The sequence below is a fragment of the Euprymna scolopes genome, chromosome 21 (assembly GCF_053919585.1).
Source record: "Euprymna scolopes isolate OS-2025 chromosome 21, ASM5391958v1, whole genome shotgun sequence".
NCBI classification, from domain to species: domain Eukaryota; kingdom Metazoa; phylum Mollusca; class Cephalopoda; order Sepiida; family Sepiolidae; genus Euprymna; species Euprymna scolopes.
In genome coordinates this window covers 52715310-52740305 of record NC_136502.1, presented here as the reverse complement: position 1 = coordinate 52740305, position 24996 = coordinate 52715310, and the positions used below count along the sequence as shown (strand labels likewise).

At 34.5% G+C, this 24996-nt stretch overlaps 1 protein-coding gene across 2 annotated transcripts in view; it reads right to left on the bottom strand.

Moving 5' to 3' along the window:
* Positions 1–23255, bottom strand: part of LOC145242333 (uncharacterized) — a 38503-nt gene extending 15248 nt beyond the window's left edge. Inside the window, exons 1-2 of one of the 2 annotated variants that reach the window (XR_013862704.1) lie at positions 23046–23255; positions 7240–11258 (exon numbers count right to left, since the gene is read on the bottom strand). The gene's annotated coding sequence lies outside the window, so the exon portion shown is untranslated. Of the gene's footprint in view, positions 1–7239; positions 11259–23045 lie in introns of those variants that run through there. The other variant, XM_080105344.1, reaches the window with a different exon arrangement.
* Positions 23256–24996: the final 1741 nt, after the last annotated feature.

Here is a 24996-nt window from a genome sequence, read left to right as displayed (position 1 = left end):
CCACACACCTACAAACACCCGGGCAACGCCGGGTACCCCTGCTAGTAGATTTATAAAAGCACATTTGTAGATTATCAGTGAATATTTATTTTGAACTAATAGGTGCCTCCCAGAAATAGCGGAAGTGGTACCTGTCATGACAATGAGTAGTTGTTCAGTGTATCATGGCTCTTGGAGAGCGGAGGGCGTGATTCTTTCCCAGAATTCCCCTTATATTTAAAAACAAGAATAAAGAAAAATCTTTATCATGTATGATCAAGTAGCCTTTTTTTTATATAAAAACTCATTTTTAACCAATTAATCAGAATTCATATGCATTATCATATTTATAAATCTCACAAGTTTGAATTATTGAGTTATCTCCCTTTGTTATTTTTATTTGAAGGATATTTTCAAAATTGTGGACAAAACATCTTTTTCTCGTAAAATTTGATTTTCTCATTTAAAATAAAACTACTTGATCAATTTATGTGAGTTTTGGAAATATATGTTGCCTGTAACCAAACCCCCACCATTGTCCTCTCTAACCCTCTCCCCTTCCTAGATAACTCTCTCAAAAGGAGAAAGACTTACTTGATGTAAGATGACCGCTCAATAAAGTTGCTATGCTTGAAAACTGCCTGGGCAGTGACGCCATACGAATATGCCAGGGTATGCAGTTTGACACCTCAGAGATTGAGCGCACTGTGGAGGACATACTACAAGTACTGGAGGAGTATTCCATCGGAATTCTGAACGAGACTTATGTAAGATTTGTGTACCGCAAGAGGAAACCGGGTGAGAGAGATGCCTTTGAAAAGTTTTACAATGATCTAAGAGTACTGTCGAAGGCATGCAACTTCTGCACTCGATGCAGCAACTCACTTCTGTGGGACCAGATTGTAGAAGGTGCCCGTGACCAGTTAACCAAGCAGGATCTGCTAAAAATACAGAATCTCTCTCTACAAAAGAGTGTAGACATATGTAGAGCTGCTGAAATAGCCTCAACCCACAGTTAAGGGGTGGGACTAAATAGAACCAAGGTGATGGGGGCACGTGAAGCAAATCAAGTGAAGGAACCAGTCTCCAAAAGAGAATGCCTATTTTGAGGCTACACACACGTGCCAAAATGCAGCAGATACCTAGCCCATGGTAAACTGTGCCATGCATGCAACAAGAAGGGACACTTCGAGTCCAAGTGTCCCAGCAAAATCAGAAGGGCACGAAAACAGAGAAAACAGAAACACAACTGAATGAAAACAAGAAGCGTGTTACACCTTCATCACGAGTACATCAACTATATACATCATCATCATCAGAGGAGGAGGATGAAGAATACACCCACTATGCAAATGCAATAAACCCCCCAAAGAAAAAGCAGGCAAAAGACACCAAATGCCTCATACTTCTGGTGAAAAAAGTTGTTTTCCAGATTGACACAGAAGGATCTACTAATACTCTTCCTGAAAAGTTTACCAAGAGGATAAAAAAAACCTCGTAAAGAGGTTTTATCAATGTGAAACAAATTTCTGATGAAACCACTTAGTGTATGCTGAAGAAAAAAAACACAACAAACCTATTTGTAATATTCAAAGATGAAGATGATTGTCGACCACTGCTAGGCTTGAGAATTTCCACCATGACAGATGGACCTTGGGTCTGTATATGATGTGTAACGTCATGTTTGATATCATTGCCCACGTGAACAGGTTGCGTAACGTTTATAAAACTTCAAAGTATTTTAGTGTATATATCTTCCGTGTTTTTTTAAATATGACTGAACTGATTTTTGCCAAGTTGCTGATTCTGCCTTGCATTGATAATCCGGTATTATTATCTAATATTCTCCCACATTTGACATTGACGAGTATGCTGAAATGGTGGAGGAAATCTGCCTGAGTAACAGAAAAAGGAGCTTTGCTACCAAAAAATTCCATTTAAACGTGTTTCAAACAAGGTTCAATGTAATGGATTTGTGACTGTAGGTCGGAAAAAGAAGTGGTTCACGGCTTGTAATAGAAATGGTGTCTGCGTGCATTGTTCCTTAATCAGCTTGCTTGGGATGACGCTCATTTCTGCTCCTGTATCAATGAGAAAATGTATGCCTGAATTCATGTCAGTGATGTAGAAAGTGCGATGTGTACGATGCCAGCCAAGTATATGCCAGTCGCATTTATCACCTGGCTGTGTCATTTTCCAATGATCTGGATGATTGTGTAGATGCAGAGAGCTGTTGGCATTTCAGGGCTTTCTCTCCAAATGATGATGATACTTGCACAACAGTATATAATGTAAACACAGAATTTCTGGTAAATGTCAGCGCTTTTATATTATGGGTTGATACAGGTGAATATTAGTTAGAATCATGTTAGTAATTTGTTAGTGAAACATTCATTGAAGAGATGAAGCACACATGGTATTGTAACGAGGAATTTATTTACGCTGATTAGAAACAAAGCAGTTTACTACTAAAAAGAGTGTCACTCAACAGTAGTGGGAGGTTGCAGTCAAGAGTGACGGTGGCAGTTACTAAATCAAAGGGAGATAACTCGTGTTTACTCCATATGTAACAGGCGCGTTACTTACAGGAAAGCGATTAATTAAACTGTAGAAGCACCTGTTAAACAACACAAGTTTTATAATTGAATAACCCCCCAAAAAAAGATCGATAAACATAAAAATATGTTTCTGTAAAAACTTACTGACAGAATTATTTTTATTATTAATTGAGGTGGAAACTATTTTTTTTATTTGATGAAGAGTATTTGTTCTAATTATTATTATGAGGTGAAAACTTTTCATTTTATGAAAAATATTTTTTGTGATTTAAAATGTCCGCCATGTATTCATGCGCCTTGTGAAACGTCAAATGAATGAACGTAGATTTCAGTAAGAAATCCATCACTCATAGTGCAAACACAGGCGGTGAAATAATCCCAAGGTTCAGGGGGTTCATACCATGCAAACAGTAAGTTTGCCACGAGTTTGATTATCAGATTCGTTGTCAGTGACCTCGAATACGCCTAAAAAAAACAAATTAGAGGGGGTCAGTGTGTTGCATAGAGGGTATTTATTTTGGAGAGAGAGACGGATAATAACAGTGAGAGGAGGATAGAAGAGAGAGGAGGACATTTATACCTTTTTCAGTTCTGCGGTTCTTCTTAACACATATATTTGGAGAGGGATGAGTTATTAGTTCTTTTATCACATATATTAGCCTTCTCTGACGATGTCAGCTTTCTCTCAAACTCGACTCTCCTGTCTGTCTCAAACTAGCAAACTATATTGAGAATTCATTTCTCCATGACGTCATACACATGTCTGGCCACGTGCTCGGTCCCATGGCCTAAACGTGTGTTGGTTTGGAACGTTTCCAAACCACTTTTGCAGACAATGAATATCTCCAACCTATTTTCTCAACCTAACTTATTTTTCAACATATTTAAATTTGCTATTGTTCGTTCTTCTAACTGACCTCATTTTAATTCAGTTTTCATAAAAAGAATTGAACAATCAAAATTCCTTTTACACAAACATATCTACTATTTTATATTCATTTGAACAATGCGAATTCCTTCCTGAATCTATTTCCAAACCTATTTCCAAACCTTGCTTACAAGGTTCAAACCTCGGTCTATCTAATCTCATTTTCTTATTTAATGTTTTTCTTGCTTACAAGAAAAGGAAAACTATTCTTGTAACAAGTGTCCTGTTTTAGCATAAGGTAATATTTATCCGTTGGTTGATTTGTTTTTTTCCTTATAATCGCATAAAGACTACATTTTGTATTATTAATGTTAACTTCATTACATCAAAAAAAAAAAATCGTCGCAGATTTCTTTGTTTAATGTTTTGATTTAATATAAAATAGTGCTGCATTTTGGGTGTATCAGAAGCCGCCATTAAAAATGCATAATAAGAACTTGAATAATTCAACTTACTATCTTTCGAAGCTTATAACTACTTGAAAACTGTAATTCAAACCCTAATTTTTCTTTTAATCAAAGGAGCAAATACCAAAATTTAAAAAAAATAACAGGTTTAATCGCAAATCATGCAATATTTGTTTTTTAAATCGGTTTTCTTTAAAAAAGATTTAAAGAAAATCAACGAAATTTTACTTACTTCGATTATAAAAGATATATATAAATTCCAAAAATCACTTACCTATAAAAAATACTATTCAATGGGTACTTCCATTGTTCATTGTTAAGAATTTATCCATATTTATACTTATATTCCATGTCCTTTTTAAATAACATACTTTTTTAAACAAGAATTCCAAAAAAACGTCTGCTCTGTCTCAGTTCTCGGTTTCAATTGACTCAATTTTCCTGGTCTGTCTTACTCTGTGACCATCAGGGTTGTCCATTTCCTCTTAGCAGCAGGTTTCTTGTTAATTTGATAAGCGGGCTATTTAATATGAGGGGCTGATTCATGAGATGTCATCCACTTTGTGTCAAGAATTTTTTGCCCTTTATACTAGACCGGGTATTTTAGCTTACAATAGAAAAATATGTGCTAGCAAGTCTTCCCTCATAATTTTTACGTTTATGGGACAGAATATGTAATTATAACAATGATGACGACGATGACAAAAAGAAGTATTGGAAGATTAGAAGCCCTCTCCAAATCGGTTAAGGGTCGACTTATTGTATATTGATGATTCGTGAAATTGGGCAATGATTTTGAATTAAAAATTCTATTCAAAATAATATAAAAAAGTTTTATATTATTCTGCGTTTCATATGATAAATGAAATTTATGTAGCAAATCATCGAAATGGATAACAACAACTTATCCAGTCTCTCAGAAATCAATTGTATTCAAATAAGAGATAACAATTCTTATCTTATTATTATATTAAAAATAAATACAAATCCGTATGATGTATCAGTGACGAAATGAAAATATCATATATCAAAAATCAAGTAAATTGATCAAATAATTATATTTTTTATAAAGAAAATCATTTTTAAGCGATTAATGGGAATTCGTAGCCACTGCAACATTACAATGTAAATTTAATATCTATGGTTTCTTTTTGTTGTAAAAAATAGTTTCAGCAGGTTTACGTTTTGGTAATTTTTACTAATTTTGATATGTACAAGCACCAAAGTTTGTTCTTTTAACCAAACTAAACTGAACTCCAAATTTAATAAAACTTCATACTCTGCAAGGCCAGAAGGTAGATATCGATGCAGCAAATCTATCTTTCATACAACACGCTAATCTCTCTACAATTTATCATATGTTATTTTCAGTTATATGAAAAAAAAAAAGGGGCGTAATATTATGACCCTACTTATACCATCGATGACACCTTTCTAAATAAGAAGCCACTAAGTTACTACAGAGTTCTCTTCCCTAGTTTGTTTATTAAAGCATGTGTAAAACAGTAGGACCCGAGTTTCATTCTAATATTGAATAACTTCATTGATTATCTTCGTTAGTGAGAGTGGAGTCAACAGATGGTCAGTAGTAACATGAGTCCATGTGCATGAACGGATATCAAAGATTAGGCAGTTCAGTTGGGAAAGAGTTCATGTACTTGTGTTGAAGATAGAATCTAGAGGTAGTCATCATGGATTCCCCTTGACGAAGGTGAACCCAGACCCAAAACCCTGGGTGGGTTTTGTTACACCACGAGAGAGAAGTTTGGGGATTGGTCTGAGCCCTATATAATGTGTTCTCAGTACCGAGGGTACTGTTGAACTGTTGAGAGCTGGAAAGGAAAAGAAAGTTGTCATGCATTTAACCTTTTTATAAATTATCATATGTTCAGTTTGCCTGCAAAATGGTCTTTGACTGGGCAAGCCCGAATAATCATTGACTGCAAGCACCAATCAGCACTGAGCTTATAGATTAAAGATTAAAACTGTGAGGTGTCACTGTTGCTGCTATATACACCTTCGATTGCATAGTTAAATTTTACAAAACGTATTCGCATTAGTTGCCATTACAGGCATGTGTGAACTAAGTTGGTATACTTAAATACCAGTTTCCATTTTATGCATTTTTTTTATAAAGAAATTTAGTTCAGTTGTTTTTATCGGTGGGAACAAAGTTCACCTCAATTTAATTTTCTCTTTTTCTTATCTCAAAATTAGTTTGTTTGTTGTTTTTTTTTGCATCCAGATTAAAAACAAATGAGGCAACTGCCCAGAATCCTTATCTCTCTATGTGAGTAAATTAAGGCACAAGGTAGTTTTTTTAATCTCTGGAAGCAGGAAAGGCTAGAAAGACAGGAAAGAGTTACCTGGACAGTAAGAGGGAGTGGATTGCCAGAAAGAACGTCTTTGGAAGCTAGACAATGGGAAAGTTTGGCTCAACAAGAATTTCAGTCCATGCGAAAAAGACAAACATAGGACAAGATTTTGATTCCGTTATCAAAATCCGTTTTTTTGGTAAATATAAATATTAAAAAAATGAAACAACAAAGAAAACAAAAAAATGGAGCAAATACTTAGACATAGAAAATAATTGAGTCAATTTTATAAAAATAAAATCTATTGAAGTACAGTTAACAAAGTTAAGCTAAATAACAATTTACAAATAAAGAAACACGTAAAATGCATAAAGTATGAGTCTCTAAATGAGAGACAATTCTCTGAATTATCAGCCTGAAAGATACTCATAAAATAAAGAAAAAAAACGAGAATTCATCTCGTTTTTCTACATCAAAACAATGAAAATAAAAACAACATTGGTCTTATATATATATTATTCCTTAATTGGAATTCATTTTTGAGATGAGCATTATATATTAATTTATTTTTATTTCGGACTATTAGTCTCATCTTTATTAGTTGTTGTTTTTTTATCTTTTTTTTTTTCTTTTATCCGTCGCGGTTACCACCTGACGAAGGCCAGAGGAATAGTTGGCCGAAACGTTGTGAATAAACAAACAAAAAAAAAAACAATATAAAAAAAAGATAAAAAAATAACAACTAATAAAGATGGGACTAATAGTCCGAAATAAAAATAAATTAACATTGGTCTTACTTGAACAAAGGCTGAAACAAAAGAACATCCAATAAAAGTTTAATATAAAACATCTTTCACAAAACGTTTCTTCAAAAGCCATTCTCCTAGAATTTCCTTCTTTTAAGTAAGTTGCTTTGGGCAATATCTTTGCTTATATAAAGGTTAGATATGGTTTTCTCCACCAAAACCTTTACTTTTTCTTGTAAAATTAATATTTTAAACATCTCCATGTTCAACTTTATCATTTTGACTTTTCTCCTGAAAAGGATCTTCTTTTCTTCGATAGGATTGTTTCTTATTAACAAGCGGTGACTTCTAAACAGTGGCTTGTTGAATTTTCTTGCTAACGTAATATGTATTAGGGCTTTCTCATAATCTTTTCTTTATTCTCTTCTTTTAGAGCTTTCTTGCTCTTAACTAAAGGGAGAGACAGATTACAATTGATAAGTACTAATGGTACACAAAAAGGGTATCTTATCAGTAAAGCTCCTTTTGATACTGATTTTAAAAATAGTCGCAAAAGAAGAACAAGAGAATTCCCTTCCGCACCCAACCAACCATCAGCCGGCTTCTCCCTCGGCCGGCTGCTAGAGTGTCTGACTAATGTCAAAAAGGCAAAGGTAAAATGAGGATGATGACCCATAAGAGAACTGTTACCTCCCTCCACCACCCCTATACTGCATAATTGGTTAAGAAATTAAATTCTCGTTTTTGGAAACAGAAAAAAAGAAAGAAATATTGGAATCGTCCCATCACTATTTGTTAGTTTTCATCACTAAAAACGATTACTATTCTTTAAAAGAATTGTCTTTTATACAAAGACCCATTTTTATATTTTAGTACTCAAATTTATGTTATTTTATTGAAGTTTTATGTTTTTCATTGTTATTTCGGTTGATAGAGTTAACCTTGCCTTGAAAACAAAAACACCACTAGCACCCTTTTTATGAGGTTTGCCCCAAAGCAAAATTATAAGGTTTCTTTGCATTGTGTATTTCTCATAGACAATTACTTGAAAAAATGCAATAAGGTTTTTTTTAATGAAGAATTACATAAAAATGTTGAGAAACAGATTTGTCTTTTTTTATTTTACTTCAGTTATTTCTCCAATATCAAATGTCCTTACTTGGCCCCTTTATAAGTTCCATATAGCAAGTGTTGATTTAAGAGTCACATTCACTTTTCAAAATTTAAGTAAAACACAGAAGAAAAACCCACTTCTCTCCAATCGACCATGTTAGCATTTATATTTTTGATAATCTTTGTGTGGTTTTCCCATGGAATACAACTGGGGTCTCATTATAAACATTAATGAAGGATATTACTAAAGAAATGCAGACTTTAAATTAAACTGTAAAGAAGTGGCAATATTTCATATATTAAAAAAGGTACAAGTCTTACTTTTGAAACGCCATCAAAACAAAATAAACGTCATTTAGATGGCACTATATACACATTACATGTAGAGCAAGAGTCGATCAACAGCATTTTCAGGATGTTCAATTGCAACCAATACCAATCAGTGATGGTTGAAAGTAAATAAAAATTTACTGATCATTGACTATCAATCCAAAGCAGAAAAGATATTTACAAGCTTTTTGCAGAGCAAAGAGGTTTGGGGGGGAGTGTTGTGGGGACTTCCCCATGCACAAGATATGAATTCTTCCTAACTGTATAAATTAACTGAGAGTTACTACTTCCAGGTGTGGTTAGTATATTTTCATAGACCATCATCTTGACGGTACTTACTATAGTGGTTGCTCTTTGTAAATTAGTCAGAATCCAGCATGTATTTTCATCTGATTTTAAATGAGAATTATCTATAAAAGGTCATTGCATGTTTATAAATGAAAATTCATTGAAAATGTTTATCCTTATACTTAGTAATAAAGTTTCTTGCCTGTGTATTCTGCTTTTTAAGAAGGAATTGCAAACAAATGCAGATCAACATTATTTACAAGTTATACGATTCAGCTTTTTTTTTTTAATTTTTTCTTATTATTTTGTTATAGCTGGAGATAGGGCAGCCTTCTTGATGTCAGACATCCCTTGCTACTTCATATATTTACTACCTAGAAATTTTAAAAGATTCTAACCGTCCTTTTAGGTGCAATTGTTGGTATCTCTCTTGTGCTTTGTTCACCGGGTATATTTGCTACATAGTTTTTGAAATTCTTTTTCACGAGTCCAGTTGCTCCTATAATTACTGGAATAATAGAGATCTCCCTAAGATTCCAATTTCTTTTCATGATGTACATAAAACCTTAGTATTTTATTACCTTTCCCTCTGAGCTGTTTAACTCAATATCATTGGTGATAGTAAGTTCTGCTAACATTGAATCTTTTTCCTTCCTGTCCCATATACCTCTCTCAGGTGTAGTGGCTCCGTTTTCTAGGTGTCTAATTGTAGGAATTGCATAGTCATAATGGATGGTGTATGACTTATTTCCAACTGTTCTTTCTGGTATATGTTCCCAAGACTCGCTTCTGCATTCGATGTTCAATATTTTACAGATGGTCCAGTAGAAATAGTTACACACTGAATAGTGTGTCACATTATATAGTTAAATGTCTGGTGGCTCACACTCTCTACTTCTGTGTGGCAGAACGTGCACTTGCTAGCATTGCCGAGACCATTCATCTTCTTAAAAGTATTGGCCATCAAGTCTTAATCTTGGACAGCCATTATAATCCTCTCCTGATCATAGTGGAATAATCTTCTTTTCATCCAGTAATTAGAGCCTTTCTTATCTGGGTGAATTTATCCAGAAACTACTTTGCATGTTGTTGGTTGGCCCATTCTCCTAGTTTTTGGCAATGGAGGTTCTTGGTGTATTTTTAGTGACTCTTTTTGGCCATTCCTGTAGGAAACTTGTTTTCTGATTCTGTCTCTGTTGTAAGACAGTTTTGTCCAAAATGTTTTGCTAATTTCGTGATTGAGATTGTTCTTCTAGCTCTCGTTTCCTGATATCGACGCACTATTTTAGGGTTTGGTTTTTGGGAACTCATTAGATATTACCCAATTCTCACAATAATGGTAAGATGCTGATGATCAATTTCTGTTTATGTCATTTTGTAGCCAGTAAACAATGCTGTATGTTATTACAGGCATGGCTTATTAGTTAATAGCATATACACATCACAGTAAAATGTTTTTTCATTAGTCTCAGGCAACATTTCTGTCTTCAAATAAAACTTTGTTCTTGTTCTGAAGAGTCATGCTGTACTTTTATGAAGATGTAGCTCCAGTGTGCTTTAACATATGTCTTTTCGAATTAAACTTTGTGGCAAATGAGAGACCACACACTTCACAAGGATACGGTTTTTCTCCAGTGTGAGTTCGCATATGTATTTTTAAGGCAGACGTCTGTGCAAAGGATGAGCCACACACTTCACAAGAATAAGGTTTCTCTCCCGCGTGTGTTAGCATATGTCGTTTTAAATTAGACTTGTTTGCAAATGCTAAGCCACACACTTCACAAAATGGTTCATCACCAGTGTGTACACGCATGTGTCCTTTTAACGAAGACGTGTTTGAAAAAGCCATTCTGCACACATGACAAAAATATGGCTTCTCTCCAGTGTGTACTCTCATATGTTTCTTTAAATTGGAATTTGTTGTAAATGCGATGCTGCAAACGTCACATGAGTATGGCTTCTCGCCGGTGTGTGTTCGCATATGTATTTTTACATTAAAAGAACTTGCAAATGCAATGCCACACACTTCACACGTATATGGTTTCTCTCCCGTGTGTGTTCGCCTATGCCCTATGAGAGCAGATGTGTGTGAGAAACTTAAGTTACAAACTTCACAAGTATAAGGTTTCTCCCCAGTATGTGTTCGTATATGTATTTTTAAATAATCTCTTGTGAATGAAAGCCCACATACATCACAAGAATAAGTTTTATCCCCACTATGTGTCTGCATGTGTTTTTTTAAAAGAGAATTGTAAGAAAACGTCAAATCACAAAAATCACAAGAATAAGGCTTTTCCTCAGTGTTAAGATCCATACCCCAAAACTAAGCCAGAAATTGTAAGTGTATTTTAAAATCAAAACATTTGAAAATGTTGATTAATAGTTCTTATGATTTGAAAAGCATGGAAGTAGATCATAATTTTGTTTTTAAAGATTTAAATCGACTGTGTATTAAATATTAAACAGCTTTCTCTGTCATAAAAATAATGCTCTGTTCAACATGTGGTTTCATACTGATTTACAAAAGAGAAATTACTGGGCTTGTTTATCTGTTAACTGTTGTTTCAGTGAGATTATGTACTTTCCAATATTATCTGTGAATGAAGAATAAATAAAATTAATCAGGTATGCATTTAAGTAAATTTATTTCATTTTTAGAATGATCAATTTCACGTGTCATGTGCTTGAAAAATGTTAACACATTAATAGAGAAAAGTGAGTTAATCAAAGATTTCACATGAACCTGTTTTTATCCCTTGTGTATATTTATATATGTTGAACTGTTTTAAATGGTGATTTGCAAAGGCCCTTATGTTCATTTTTCACTTAGGAAGAGATGAGTGGGGAATAAGGGAAATTTTCTAGAAATACTTCCATTTATCCTCACCCCTCACCCCACCCAAAAGTCTTTACTTTGAAATTCTTCTTTTTGGAATAATTTTATTTTCATGTTATGATCAAAATATTTTTTTTTAGTTGTTTCTTTGCATTTTTTTTCAGAATATTTTTATAAGAAAAATATTTTCAAAGTTTGCATAAAATTATCTTTAAAATTTAAAAACAAAAACATTTTTATAAAGATTAAGAAAATATACTTTGATTATAACAGTTTTTATTCAATATAAAACTATCCCATACAAGAAGTAATGACTAGTTCTTTTTATGTAGTTTTAAGATTGAACAGTAATTTAGATAAGTATTATTCAGAAGGGACTTTTTCTCAGGATACAATGGGAATACATCTGCTAAACAGAAACTGTTTTAATAAAAATAACCAAGATGTACATTAAAACAAATTAATTCAAATTATGTGAATCAAAAGCAATTCATATGTATTTTAACCATAGCTGTTGTTGTTTCACCACGTTTTGGCAACTCATCCGCTGGCCTTCTTCAAGTGGTTAACCGGGACGGGATAGAAATGCCAAGTCTTGTAACTACATCCCGAGTAATTACTGCCAAAGTTGTTGTTGTCTCACCATGTTTTGGCAAGTCTCGTTTATCATAGGTTTTGAGAATTAAAAACTACTTGATTTAATGCAGTAGACAGATATGGGTCAATACGTTTGAGCTATCTCACTGAACTTAAATTCCTTGACCAACAATTAGACTCACAACATTATACATTGATCGAATTACGTCTACAATGTCTATTAACTGATGTGTTCATACACTTGGCTATTTCCCATAGGAAGTAAAATAATCTTAGACATGGAATGTACAAAATTTCCCAGAAAGTTTTAGATTATGATAAAAGCCACCTGCAAAAAGTTGAAGAGTACAACAACCGTAAAATGAATAATTTAAATGAAGTTAACAATCAACGACATGTGCATACTGTAAATAATAAACCTACCGTAAATAATTATCTCAGATATATCGTCAAATGAATTAAAAGACATTATTTAAATTTGTAGAAGATCACGCATGGATACTTGTTTCACCACTTGCAATTTGGAGTTATGGATTCGATGTGTCTTTAATCGTGTTGTTATTTCGGACATTCTTCTCTGACTCGTTAATGTAGTTCTTCAATGATTAAAGTGCAGTTATATAAGAATATACCGTTTTTATTACATTTCATAATACATTGACCTCATCGGGAGAGAGAGAGAGACTAAACTGCTGTTATTTATTGTGAAACTGAAACTGACATGTGGGCTATATATCTCTGCCAAAGTTTATCCTCTGGCATGCTTTGGGTGGGAATGAAATCGCTATCTTCAGACAATCTCACCCTTAACCATAGAGACTCAACCCCTCTATCCATTGTGTCATAGGCCTTGAAAAAATACACAAATTATAAAGCCCACCCTGAAAGAATTAAAAAGATAAAAATAAAATAGTATATAGTATTTTAATCAATTAATATGGATAATATTAGTTTGTGAAAAACGTTTGTCATAAAAATAATTTACTTTACATGACTGTATTAGAAAAGAAAAACTATTCTTTCAAACAATCCATACATGTTTGCATTTGTTTTCCTATACTTATACATCTAGACGGGGTTTTTAAATTTTTCTTTGTTCTGCATTTTTTCACTTATAATATGTTAAATAGTAATGATACTCTGATAGTAATTATTTGGCAATTTGAATTAGTTTGGGAGATGTTATGACAAAAACAGGAAATTAAAGTTAGACAGAGATCAGAGAGCAGGCTTTTGAGAGCTATTTTCAGTCATTGGAACATTAGATAGACGAAAATGATGGCATACGAGATAGGATAGACAGAGAACAGGTAACTGTTGTCAAGCTTGATATGACCAGACATGATAACAAATGATTTACGAATCAATGATAAATATAATAAAAACTAATTTTCAGCAGCTATTTCTTATCATCTCACCACTTGCAAAAATGGGTCTAGTTCTGCTTTTTGTGCTATTGTGTCAATCTTGACTCCGGAGAAAGAGTGCTGGTTCCGTTTAAAGAAAAATAACCATCAGAGAAAGAGGAGGGACACATATTTTGTCAGTCTCTTTAGTCTCTGAAGAACATAGTAGTTGAGCAGATATGACTTGCAGATTTGCATTTTATAACAAACACACAAAGCATTAACCATCCTTGGGGGGTTAATGCAACATATATATCTGGTGCTGCCATCCAGCATTATACCTGCACTTGGAAGAGAGATAATGTATGATATGATCTGGTGCTTTCAATCAGCTTAAGACTTCTCCTTGGTGGGGGAGATATTACTAGATAATATTTCTTGCACTATCAATCAGCATTATATCTCCATTTGGAGGGAAGGAAATGCAATAGAAATTGACTGGTAACATCAACCAGAATTATACCTGACGTTGGAGGAAAGATCATATTATCGCAGTTGTGTTGCCTCCCCTCCAAGGTAAAGCCACAAACATTATCTGATGTTGTTAACCAGCATCAGACTTGGATTGGAGGTAATGCAATAGATATTATCTGGTGTTGCCATTTTCTTGTCTTGTTTCAACATTAATCCTGGAGTGGTTACGCTGTCTTCACCCAGAGAATTTACTGCATTTGGAAGAAATGTCGACCTGGTTCTATAGTTCAATGTAAAAGCAGATATGAGCATTAGCCAATCTCAGTTCCAGCAGTAAAATCCATGAAGGTGAGGACTCAGGATCAGCTCAAAAATCCATTTCACTATTCTGAGCCATGATTCCATCTGGCTTTTGCATCATGTTTTCCAACCATAAGAGGGCTTGTATCGATGGCTTTGTGGATGATGACAGTGTGACTGAACCAGCAAAGATGTCTGGTGGAGAGAGCTAAAGTAAAGATATGTTGTGGCAAAAATGAACAGCAGAATTTGAGATAAATTGTTGCCAACAAACATGAAGGATGCAGCGTAAACATTGACAAGGTTTCCCTGACATACAGTAAAACAGTGTGGATAAGAGCTTGATAGATTCGAATTTTAGTATCAAGTTTTATTTCAGGTCTGAACCACAGTAGAGATCAAAGATGGCAACTTTTTTTTGTTTTATTTGACTTCAATAAGTTCTAGAAAAAATAAAGGGTCTCTTTTCTATGGCTAACACTTGATTTCTACCCGAGATACATGGATATCTGTGTATTCAGTCAAGATTTTCCTCTACCTTTCAAACGTTGAATGAATATACCAGTGCAAAATACACATTTTCCCTAATTGTTCAATTAATTGTTACAGTTTATCTTGCAGTCTTTTCTGAATCTTTTGCATTTTTATGGATATCACTCCAGACACGGTGTGAAGCTACTTGACATAAGGAGCTAACAAGAATGAAAGATGATTATCGCAAAGACAAGAGACACCTATTGAATTTAGTTTTGAAAAGTTCAAGGTTATACATAATGAGAAACAGCAGGAAAAGAGTTGCACAAGCCTGCTGTTCTTGTGAAGAAGCTACTGGAACAGAAAACTGTATTACATTGAGGTATCAAAACAGCGAATTGATCGAGACCACTAAACCAAACAAGTTAACAAGCTGTAATAGCAATGTCAGTGACACTTGCAGTTTGATATTTTGAAAGTGTTTGGTTTACAACATCATTGCTAATTAATTGTAGCAATCAACGTCTTTTCTGGGTTGTCCAATCAGAGGTCAGCTGACTACATGACTGAGTATATAAATGGTTAAACCCACAGCAACAGCAATTCTCTCTTTCTCCCTGGTTTTCAGCCTGAAGACATCCCACATGGCTCGGACCAATCCCTAACTACTCTCTTGGAGACACAACAGAACCCGCCCAGGCCTTTTGGCCTGAGGTCGACTAAGACAAGGAGACAATGAATCCAATATGACTACTACTAGATCTAGACTTAGTCACAGTATACACATGAACTCTTTTCTCATTCGAATCGACTGTCTCCAAGTTTTTGTAATGAACATTTCTACTACTAACTTCAGCATGCAGCCATGAACTTCCGTTCAACAGGTATGTCTCATCTTTCATTTATGTCTTCCAATACAAACCCTTTCTTAATACAAGCCTACAAACGAAAATGATAAATAAAGTTTTTTTTTATAAATGCTAGAATAAGACTCTCGTCTTCATTTCTAAAAACCTAGAACAAAAGAAGCAAGGAATACATTAGACACTTCTGAAGAACACATGCCATAATTATATTTAAAGAAAAGACTGAGACCAATAATATAACATCTGTGAAAGAGAGGTTGCAAAGAAGACAGAGTGAGGACTAATTAAATTATATATACATTTCTAATATTTATTATCTATTCGAATTAGGCTTGTAGATATCCATTTTAAAAGTTTTTTGTAAAGTCTTTCAGGCCTTTACAAAGTTGTCTCCCTTAGACTAGTTTATGAATAAGTTACAATACAAACAATTCAGTTTAAGACTGGAAAAATTTTAATTTGATGAATTAATAAACCAGATTTTTTCATAGGTTATGCGATAAATAGTTCACATTTATTATATTTATAGAACGATTTTAGTATATACCAGTTTTTCTTTATCTCTTTCCTTTTTCTGTTTCTTTGGCGTCCATAATATTAAGTGGACAATTATATATGAATTTCCAATATCAACAGTGCTTACTATGAATAGTGGATTTTTATTATTTAACACACTGCTTGACCGGGTCTCATACTGTATCAGAGATCTAAACCTTATACTTAATAAATATCTGAAGACTTGCCAAGCATACCACCACGATGGCACAGAATAAAAAAAAAATGAAAGATAAAATCTGCATTTTACTGATAAAGATTCTGTTATGAAACGAAATATCAAATTTAATTTTAATAAATAAATATCTTTATTTATTGAAAGAGATGCTTTATTGGTTTTGTCTTTAAATTGTTAAATTAGTAAAGTTATTGTAAAATCGTGGAAAGAGGCTGAAAAGTCGGGACTAGCTGATCACATGGAAAGAAGAAGCAACACACGTCCCTTTGTGGAACGAGATCAAAATAACTGACAGCAATACAAAGTAGAGAGGAGGCAGCACATATGCTTAAAAAAGAAAAATTACTAAGCAGACCAAGACTAGATTTTAGTAGCATTTGAAAGCCTCTAATTATAGAAAAAAACATTGTACACCCTTAAAATTTTGGTGATGATAGGGAGATAATCCCCTATCGATCTTTGTTAGAGTTGCCTTCCCTTTGTCAACCAATTTTTTCACACATTTGAAACTAAAACCATAAAATAGAGACTACCTCAAAGAATATGAAAATATCTATGGAGCCAGTAATTTTTCTCTTTTCTTTTTTAAACAACAACCATGCTTGAAGATGGCCGAAGGGCAATCCAGCCGAAACTTTGCACAAATAACGCTCAAAATAAGTACAATAGTTCAATTAATACAAGTAATAGCAACAATCAGCCCGCATCTAAAATATTCAAAACTTATAAAAGTTTCAATGGATTCAAAATATTAGAAAAGTTTGTCAAGACAAAATTGTCAAAAGTGATTAACAATTATACAAAAAGTGAATGCAAAAAAAAACAACATAATTTTCCTATGAATTTTCGTTCACTTTCTAACTTTTCTACTGAGCATTTTAGCAATGTCAAAATTTAAAAGTATAAATGTATTATCAATAGGGTCTGCCAAACGATTGTGAAAAATGGAGCACATGTTCTTGTGACGTCAGACTTGTGTTAACTTTACAAACTATGGAAAAGCAGAAGTGACTTTATGATTTTTTAAAACCTTTATCTTCTTCAAACTCCAATTAATAATTAATCTTTGTTACAATTTTGTTCAGTTTAAAGATTCACACAGTTTAGCAATAAATAATATTATAAAAATTTGAATATTAAATATGAAATATGGTTTTACTAAATACGTATGAGTGTTAATTACTTGCTTTCATACTTTTGTTTGATAAAAAGAGACAAACAAAATATGATGGGGGTCTACAAAATGCTTAATATTTGTGCAATAATATTTTCAAATCAGTTTTAATCTGGCGATAAAATAGCTGACAAGAGCCATGTTTATATTAAAACTTAATATTTAAAAAGTTTTCTTTTTTTTTTACATAGGCATCACCACTTATCAAGGCCAAGACGCCACTCGGGGATAAGGGTTAAAGAGTGTACAGTAGAAATTGGACAATATAGAAACCATTAGTAATGGAGATTCGATAAATTTGTTAACTTATATAGAACGACTCATCAAAAACTTGTTTACGTTAGACTTGAAGACAACCATATTGTAGTCAGCTGGAAAGCAGAAAAGGGGAAGACAATTCCATAGGCGTGCAGTTCTAAGAAAGCAGTTTTGCTCATGGTATCTACGCTTAGGTTTAGGCACACATAAAGAGTGGGGGAAACAAGTGATAGTGTTTTCTGCTAGATGGGTGTTTCTTGTGAAAGTTTGGGGAGGGGGGACCATAGAATGGAGCTCAGCCGAGCACCTGCCATGAAAATAACAATAAAGCAGAGACAAACTCGCAACATCTCTTCTGTGAGAAAGAGGTTGCAGGGAAGAGAAAAGGACATTCCCCACAAGGCTACGAATTTTGAACTCTATCAAGGCAGGATGTCTTTTCTAGCAGCTCCTATCCAGATGTGGCAACAGTATTCCATCCTTGGACGTACTTGGCTCTTATATAGATAGAGAATTGCATCAGCAGTGAGATATCTACTGGATCGATAGGAGGATCCCACCATTTTTCTAGTGGCCTTGGCAACGGATTTAATGTATGTGTTCCATATAAGATCAGGAGTAAAGGTCAAACCCAGAAGCTTGTCAAATCATGGAGCCTCCCCAAGATGAGAGCCATTCATTTCAATTGATGCCAGATGAGGATCAGAGCGTTGATGATGTAAAGACAAAAGCTTGGTTTTAGATGCATTAAAAGTAACCAGCCACTCCTTTCCCTATTGTACCACTTGCTCAAGATCAAAGGAGAGAGAATCAGAGAGAACTTATTCGTTTACCATCTTAGATGTGCTACCATAGATAGTAGTGTCATCAGCATAGATGTCTATGAATGATGTAAGGATGTGATTTGGAAGATCATTAATATAGATCAGGAAGAGAGTTGGGGCCAGGATGGACCCATGAGGGACTCCAGCATTAATACTAAGAGCTTCTGATTTCTGCCCATCAACCACTACTCTTATGAACCTATCAGAGAGAAATGACTTAATAAATGAGAAGACATTTCCAGCTACACCATAGCTGGAGATCTTGTATATATAAGTAAACCTTTATGCCATACTCTATCAAAGGCCTTTGATATGTCAAGAGCAATTGCCCTAGAAAGGTAGCCTTTGTCAAGAGATTTGCTAATCCTATGAGATATAACTGTAAGCACATCTGCTGTAGATCTAGCAGAATGGAAACCATATTGCGTGTCACTAAGAAGGTTATTTATGCTAAGATGGTTGATTACTTCTCTATTTAACACAGATTCCAGCAACTTACTCATGGCGCACAGGAGACTTATTGGCCTGTACTGTGAGGGAGATGAGCGATCACCTGAATTCTTAAATATGGGGCATACTGACGAGATTTTCCAGGGTGACAGGAAGCAATTCTTCTTAAGACAATGTTTAAACAGTTTTGTAAGGATAGGCACAAGTTCTGGTTGAAGTCTTTTGAGTACTATAATTGGAATACCATCAGGGCCGGTTGCTTTACTGGAATCAAGGTTTTTGATTAGCTTGGCAACATCACATACAGATATTTGTATATCACATAGCATGTTTTCTGATACAGGAGGAAATATTGGAGGTTGGCAGCTTTGGTCGCTGCAAAGTTCTTGGCAAAGAGTTTGGCTTTGCATGATGCTGACGAGATTACCTCAGGTCCATTTATAAGAATTGGGATAGAGCACATGCTTCTGTTCAGGATTCTGTTTGCTATTTGCCAAAACTGGTGGGAACCAAGCCGCTGCTCAGCTACTTTGGACTTGACGGACTGAGCATACAACTCTCTTGCGTTCTTTATTACTTTTTTACAATGGTTGCTGGCAGTTCTGAAAGCGGCTTTAGTCTCAGTACATCTATTACGTTGGAAGTAATGGAAAAAGTGATTTCTATGCGCAATGGCAGCAGCATATTCCGGAGAGAACCATGGCTGACTGTTAGGTTTTTGCTGGAATTTTTTCGAGAGAATGAAACGGTCTATACCTACAATTAACCATTCTGCCAGGTCTGATACTATAGAGGACACATCCTTTTTAAACATGGAACGCAGAGGTAGATCTGATATAAATGTATGGAAACTATCCCAGTCAGCCATAGAGTATCGATATACTGTACGATGGAGAGGTACATCTGGGGACTTATTACATTTCATTTTTATCTTAACTGATACAACTGAGTGGTTGGAAAATCCAAGTGGAGACAGAACAGAAGCTGAACACAGTTCAAGGCAAGTTGTGCGAAAGAGGTCTAGGAGACTTGCATACTGGCGGTCAGTATCAGGCACACGAGTGGGTTCGTGAACAATCTGAGTGAAATCATAAGCAATGGAGAAATCATGACAGAACCTCCCCTCATCGTCGGTCTTCTTTGAGTGAGTTCCTCATTGTGAACATTGAAATCTCCAGACATGAATATTAGCTGAAGGATAAGCAGATGGGGCGTGATAAATTTTCTCAGATATGCTTTTAAAGATAGTAACTCTGCTCTTGTGGGGGCGATAGAGAGTAAATATAAATGCAGTAGTTTGAGTTAGTGCAACCCAGAAGCACATATAGGGTAAGTTAGGATCTTCTCTGGAGATGTCACTACCACATGGAAAGCCATCTTTAATATAGGCACATATTCCATGCCCATGGCGATCTTGGGGGTCAGCTTTTGAAGTTAAATTAGAGTATCCTTTAATTATGAACTCATCTAGAAAAATGGTCTGTCCAATGCCAGTTTCACTTAGAAATTTAATTTAAAGACAATTAATTAAAAATCTATGTTGTAATGAGACATTTTGAAATAATGGAATTTTAATCGTTTTAATCTTTTAAAAATTAATTAATTTTTTGGAAGTTTCTTTTTCTTAGCAATTCAACTGATTATAGTATATATTAATTAGAAAAAACTCTATTAAAAAAACACAAAAATATTAAATTTATATCAATTTTTTAATTGCAACTTCAAGGTAAATTTTTGTTCAATACGTGCATTTAAATTTGTAAAAATTAAATATCTTTTACTTATTTGAACTCTTATGTTTCATAATAAATAGAAATTTCGATAGATTTAAGTATATTTTGTTCAAATTTTGAAAAAATAAATATGAGGGGGGCACGCACTAAAAAGTATTTCCATGCATATATTTTGCGAAAACAGCATACGAGAGATTATTTTAAGCGTAGGCCTTTTTAGGAGTCTGCAGTACCATCTTTTAATTCTTAAGCATGCGTGATTCACATGTGAACATGATTTTACTTTATGCCCCCACTCCTGCTTCCTGTTTAAAGCGACTGAATACCGCATAGGGAGGTGTGTGATTTTTTTTTTTTGGCATTGGCATTCCGGCAATGAGAGAGGTTGGATGCACATTAGTGCTTTCAGACCTTAGTGGTCACAACAGGGCAACCTGTTGCAACTTTCTCTGTTTCGAGCCTCAACAGAAGGAAATTTGCCATATCTTGCAACAGGTTGCCGTCAGTAATTTCTATACCAGATTGAATTATTTTCCATGATGGCGTCATCCTGGGTTGAATAGCTGTCAGCGCGTATCTCTTTCCTGGAAGAACCCTGAATATCGAGTTTATCAGCAAGCAGGTTCAGAAAAAATTTGATGCCATGAAGTTAAACATGCGTTCGAATCTTGAACTTTGTGATAATTTCTCGGACGATGGATAATTTTTTTATATGCACATGCAAGTCGTTTTCAATGCGGAATTTAAAATGAAATCCTGTTGTTTTGGGAGAAAAAATTGTTGCTTTTAAACGAAAGAGTTCTTTTATGAAAGTACAATTTGAGTCGAATTTGTTTGGGAAAAAAATCATCATTTTTAAAAGAACACAATTCAGTTGACTTGTATGTATTAAAACGTGGTTGTTTCAAACATGGACTTTGGAGTGAAATTCCGTTGTTTTTTGAGAAAAGAAAAAAAGCAGGCGCTTATAAACGAATGTTATTTTATGAGAGTACGATTCGAGTCAAATGCTTTGGTTAAAAAAAAAAAATGCCGTCACTTTTAAAAGAACTTAGGTGATTCGGTCGACCTGTATGTAAGAAGTTGTTTTTTTGAGAAATTTAAAATCAAATTCGGTGTGCTTAGTCGGTGAGGGAGGGCTAGCTGTGTCTAGCCGAGTATCATAGGCTAGTAAGTGAGACTAGCATGAGATATCTTGCGTGGGCTGGTAAGTAAGACTAGCGAGGGATATCTTATGTGGACTAGTAAGCAAAAATAGTGAGGAATATCTTGCCTTGGCTAGTGAGCGAGACTAGCGGGGGTTTAAATATGAGGTGATCATTAAGGCATTTTCCTAGGGGCTTGTATACTGGAAAAAAGAAAAAGGAAATATATTCCAAGACTCCTTTTTCTATTTTGTGTCTTAAGACGGGAATGTGTGAGAAATTATGTTAAGCGTCAGCCTCTCAGGGCGTCTGTGGTGCCATCTTTTAATTCTTAAGCATGCATGATTCACATGTGAACGTGATTTCACGTTATGATTCCGCTCCTGCTTCCTATCCAAAGCGGCTGAATACCGCATAAGGAGGTGTATGCTTTTTCTTTTTTTTTTTTTTTTGGCATTGACATTTCGGCAGTGAGAGAGGTTGAACACACATTGGTGCTTCCAGACCTTAGAGGTCGCAACAAGGCAACCTGTTGCAACTTTCTCCATTTCCAGCCTCAGCAGAAGGAAATTCACCATAATATATAATTTCATTCTAAAATAGATAAGTATCGAAAATTTCATGAAAATCTGACCATTAGTTGATTTTTGCTAGATTTATTAAACCCGGGTATGTTTTCAGGTTCAGAATGTCTACTACATGGGAACGTTATTTTAAAGCGCCAATTATGTAAACACGATTTTCGTCTCGCAATTTCCTACGATGAAAATTTAAAAAAAAAAAAAAAAAATCATTATTAGTTTTTTTTAGCCCTTCTTTTAAATGGTACAAAAGTTATACTAAGGGTGGGAGTTTTGTACCTAATCTATACTTTAACCTTACAATTGAAAAAAAACAAAACATCATAAAATTTTAATTAAACTTGGAAATACGATTTAAAAATAGCGCGAAAGTGCATTAGCACCGGTTTTTTTTTTTTATATATAAAAATAAAATTACTGGATCAATTTTCGTAATTTTTGGAATATGATATTTTCGTTCCGTCACGGGTACGTACATCATACAGATTTTAATTATATTTTGTTTTAGTAGGAAAGAACCGGAAAAACTCAATTTTGTTCAAAAGTAAAATATGAGTACGTTGCTATGGAAACAGTGAAACAATACTTACTTTATACCGGGGAAGGGGGATGAATTGTTTTTCTTTACCATGGGACAAATGGCATCTGATCGTGAAATAATGGCTATGAGAATGCAATCGAAGGCGGCAAGTTCGTTGTTGAAAAAAAGTAAAAACTTTGTGTATTTACAACATAGAAGAGTGAACAAAGAGAGGTAATCATCATAGTTATGACACTTTTAACTTTATATTAAATCCCAATACCCCGCAAAAAGGCTCTCAGTTTGTTTACTTGGCAAACCAGTAAAATAGGCGACATAAATCAACGCAAACGATGTTGGAACAGGTGTAGTTCCGGTTAATTTCCATCGTAATTTAAGTTTCAGTGAGAGGTTCAATTTCCAAATATTTAACTTCGACGGTAGCAATTAATAAATTACTGGTGGCTCTGGCTGTCCAGAATGTTCCCCTATCTAAAAAAACAAACAAACAAACAAAAAAAAACAATAATAAAGAGCAATCCTTATAATTTGTGGGACGAGGATCTTTATAATGAGACGAAACGAAAACATCATACCAAAAATCACATGAATTAATGAAGTTGTTTTAGTTTTATGGAGAAAATAATTTTTAGCTGATTTTAAGCGATTAATGGGAAATCGCAGGCATTACAAAGCTAATATCGCAACTTTTAATTAGTGTGAAGTGATCTGACCCTATTTCTTCAAAGTGGTAACACGAGAAAGTTCCTTTTTGCTTACACATAAAATTTGATTTTCTTAGTTAAAAATAAAACTATTTAATCAATTTACTTAATTTTTGGAAAATGATATTTTCGTTCCTTCACAGATATGCACATTATATAGTGTGAGAAAATTAATCTCACAAACTCAATACTACCTGGCAGAGGCAAAATAAATCCACAAATTACAAAGCCATACCTTTAAACTCCAAATTTATTCAGTTATAACAGCTAAGAAAAGTTATTGGTCCTGGTACAGCCCTTGCAAAACGGTGGGTCAGTTTTGCCTCCCAAATAGGGAGCCAATAGTTAACTCCTTCTGGTGGAGTGGAGTTCGTTTTCCTTCGAAAGGGTCCATGGTAATTCATGGTGTTCTTGGCAAGAATTCTGGTGCCTTTTATTAGGCACTAGCGAGGGGTACCCGGCGTTGCCCGGGTGTTGGGGGGGGTTAAAAAAAGTAAGTATGAGGATCGAACCCGAACTCTTGAGGCAAAGTTGTAAATTAAAGGGTGAAAAAAAAAAAACGTGCGATGTTAACCATTGCCCCGCCCCACCGCGAGATGCTAACGGAAAAGTTTGAATTTATTTAATTAGTTGGATTTAGCAGGTGCCCGTTTGAAATGAGGTCAAGTTTTGACTGCGGGATAGTATTCATTTACTGCTGAACGCTTCCCCCCCCCCCAAGATGTTATAGGAAAAAGACTAACCCACATGCGGCGAGTGACAAATATTGAATATTTATCTTCCCGAAAGCGAGCAAATTAAATAGACAGGCGAGCTTCGTTGTTAAGTGTGAGATATTACGATTTGTATGTGATATAAAACGTTTTAAAAAGTTGTGGACCGACCGACCGACCGCTTCTCTGAAAGAAGCCTTTTGTAGACACACAGAAAAAGCGAACACACATACATACATACATACATTTTCGCTTTTATATATATAGATTAGGCATAAATCGAGTCCTTTAGGACTCTAATTGAATCGAGAAAAGTTCAAATATTTAGTAGATATAAACAACATGAAAATGTTTAAAAGATGCCATCCTCTTATTAGGATATCTTCGGCACAATTAAAGGTGTCTCTGTTTGTAGAGATTTCAGGTCCTTTTTTCACCAAATATTTACGTAATATAGCGTGAAGAAATTGTGATGGCTCTATTCTCGATAAGGCATTCTTCTCGGAGCCGCCCTTTGATAAAAATCTATATGAAGTATATATCCGTGACAGAAAAAAAAACATTATACACAAAAAATTATGTA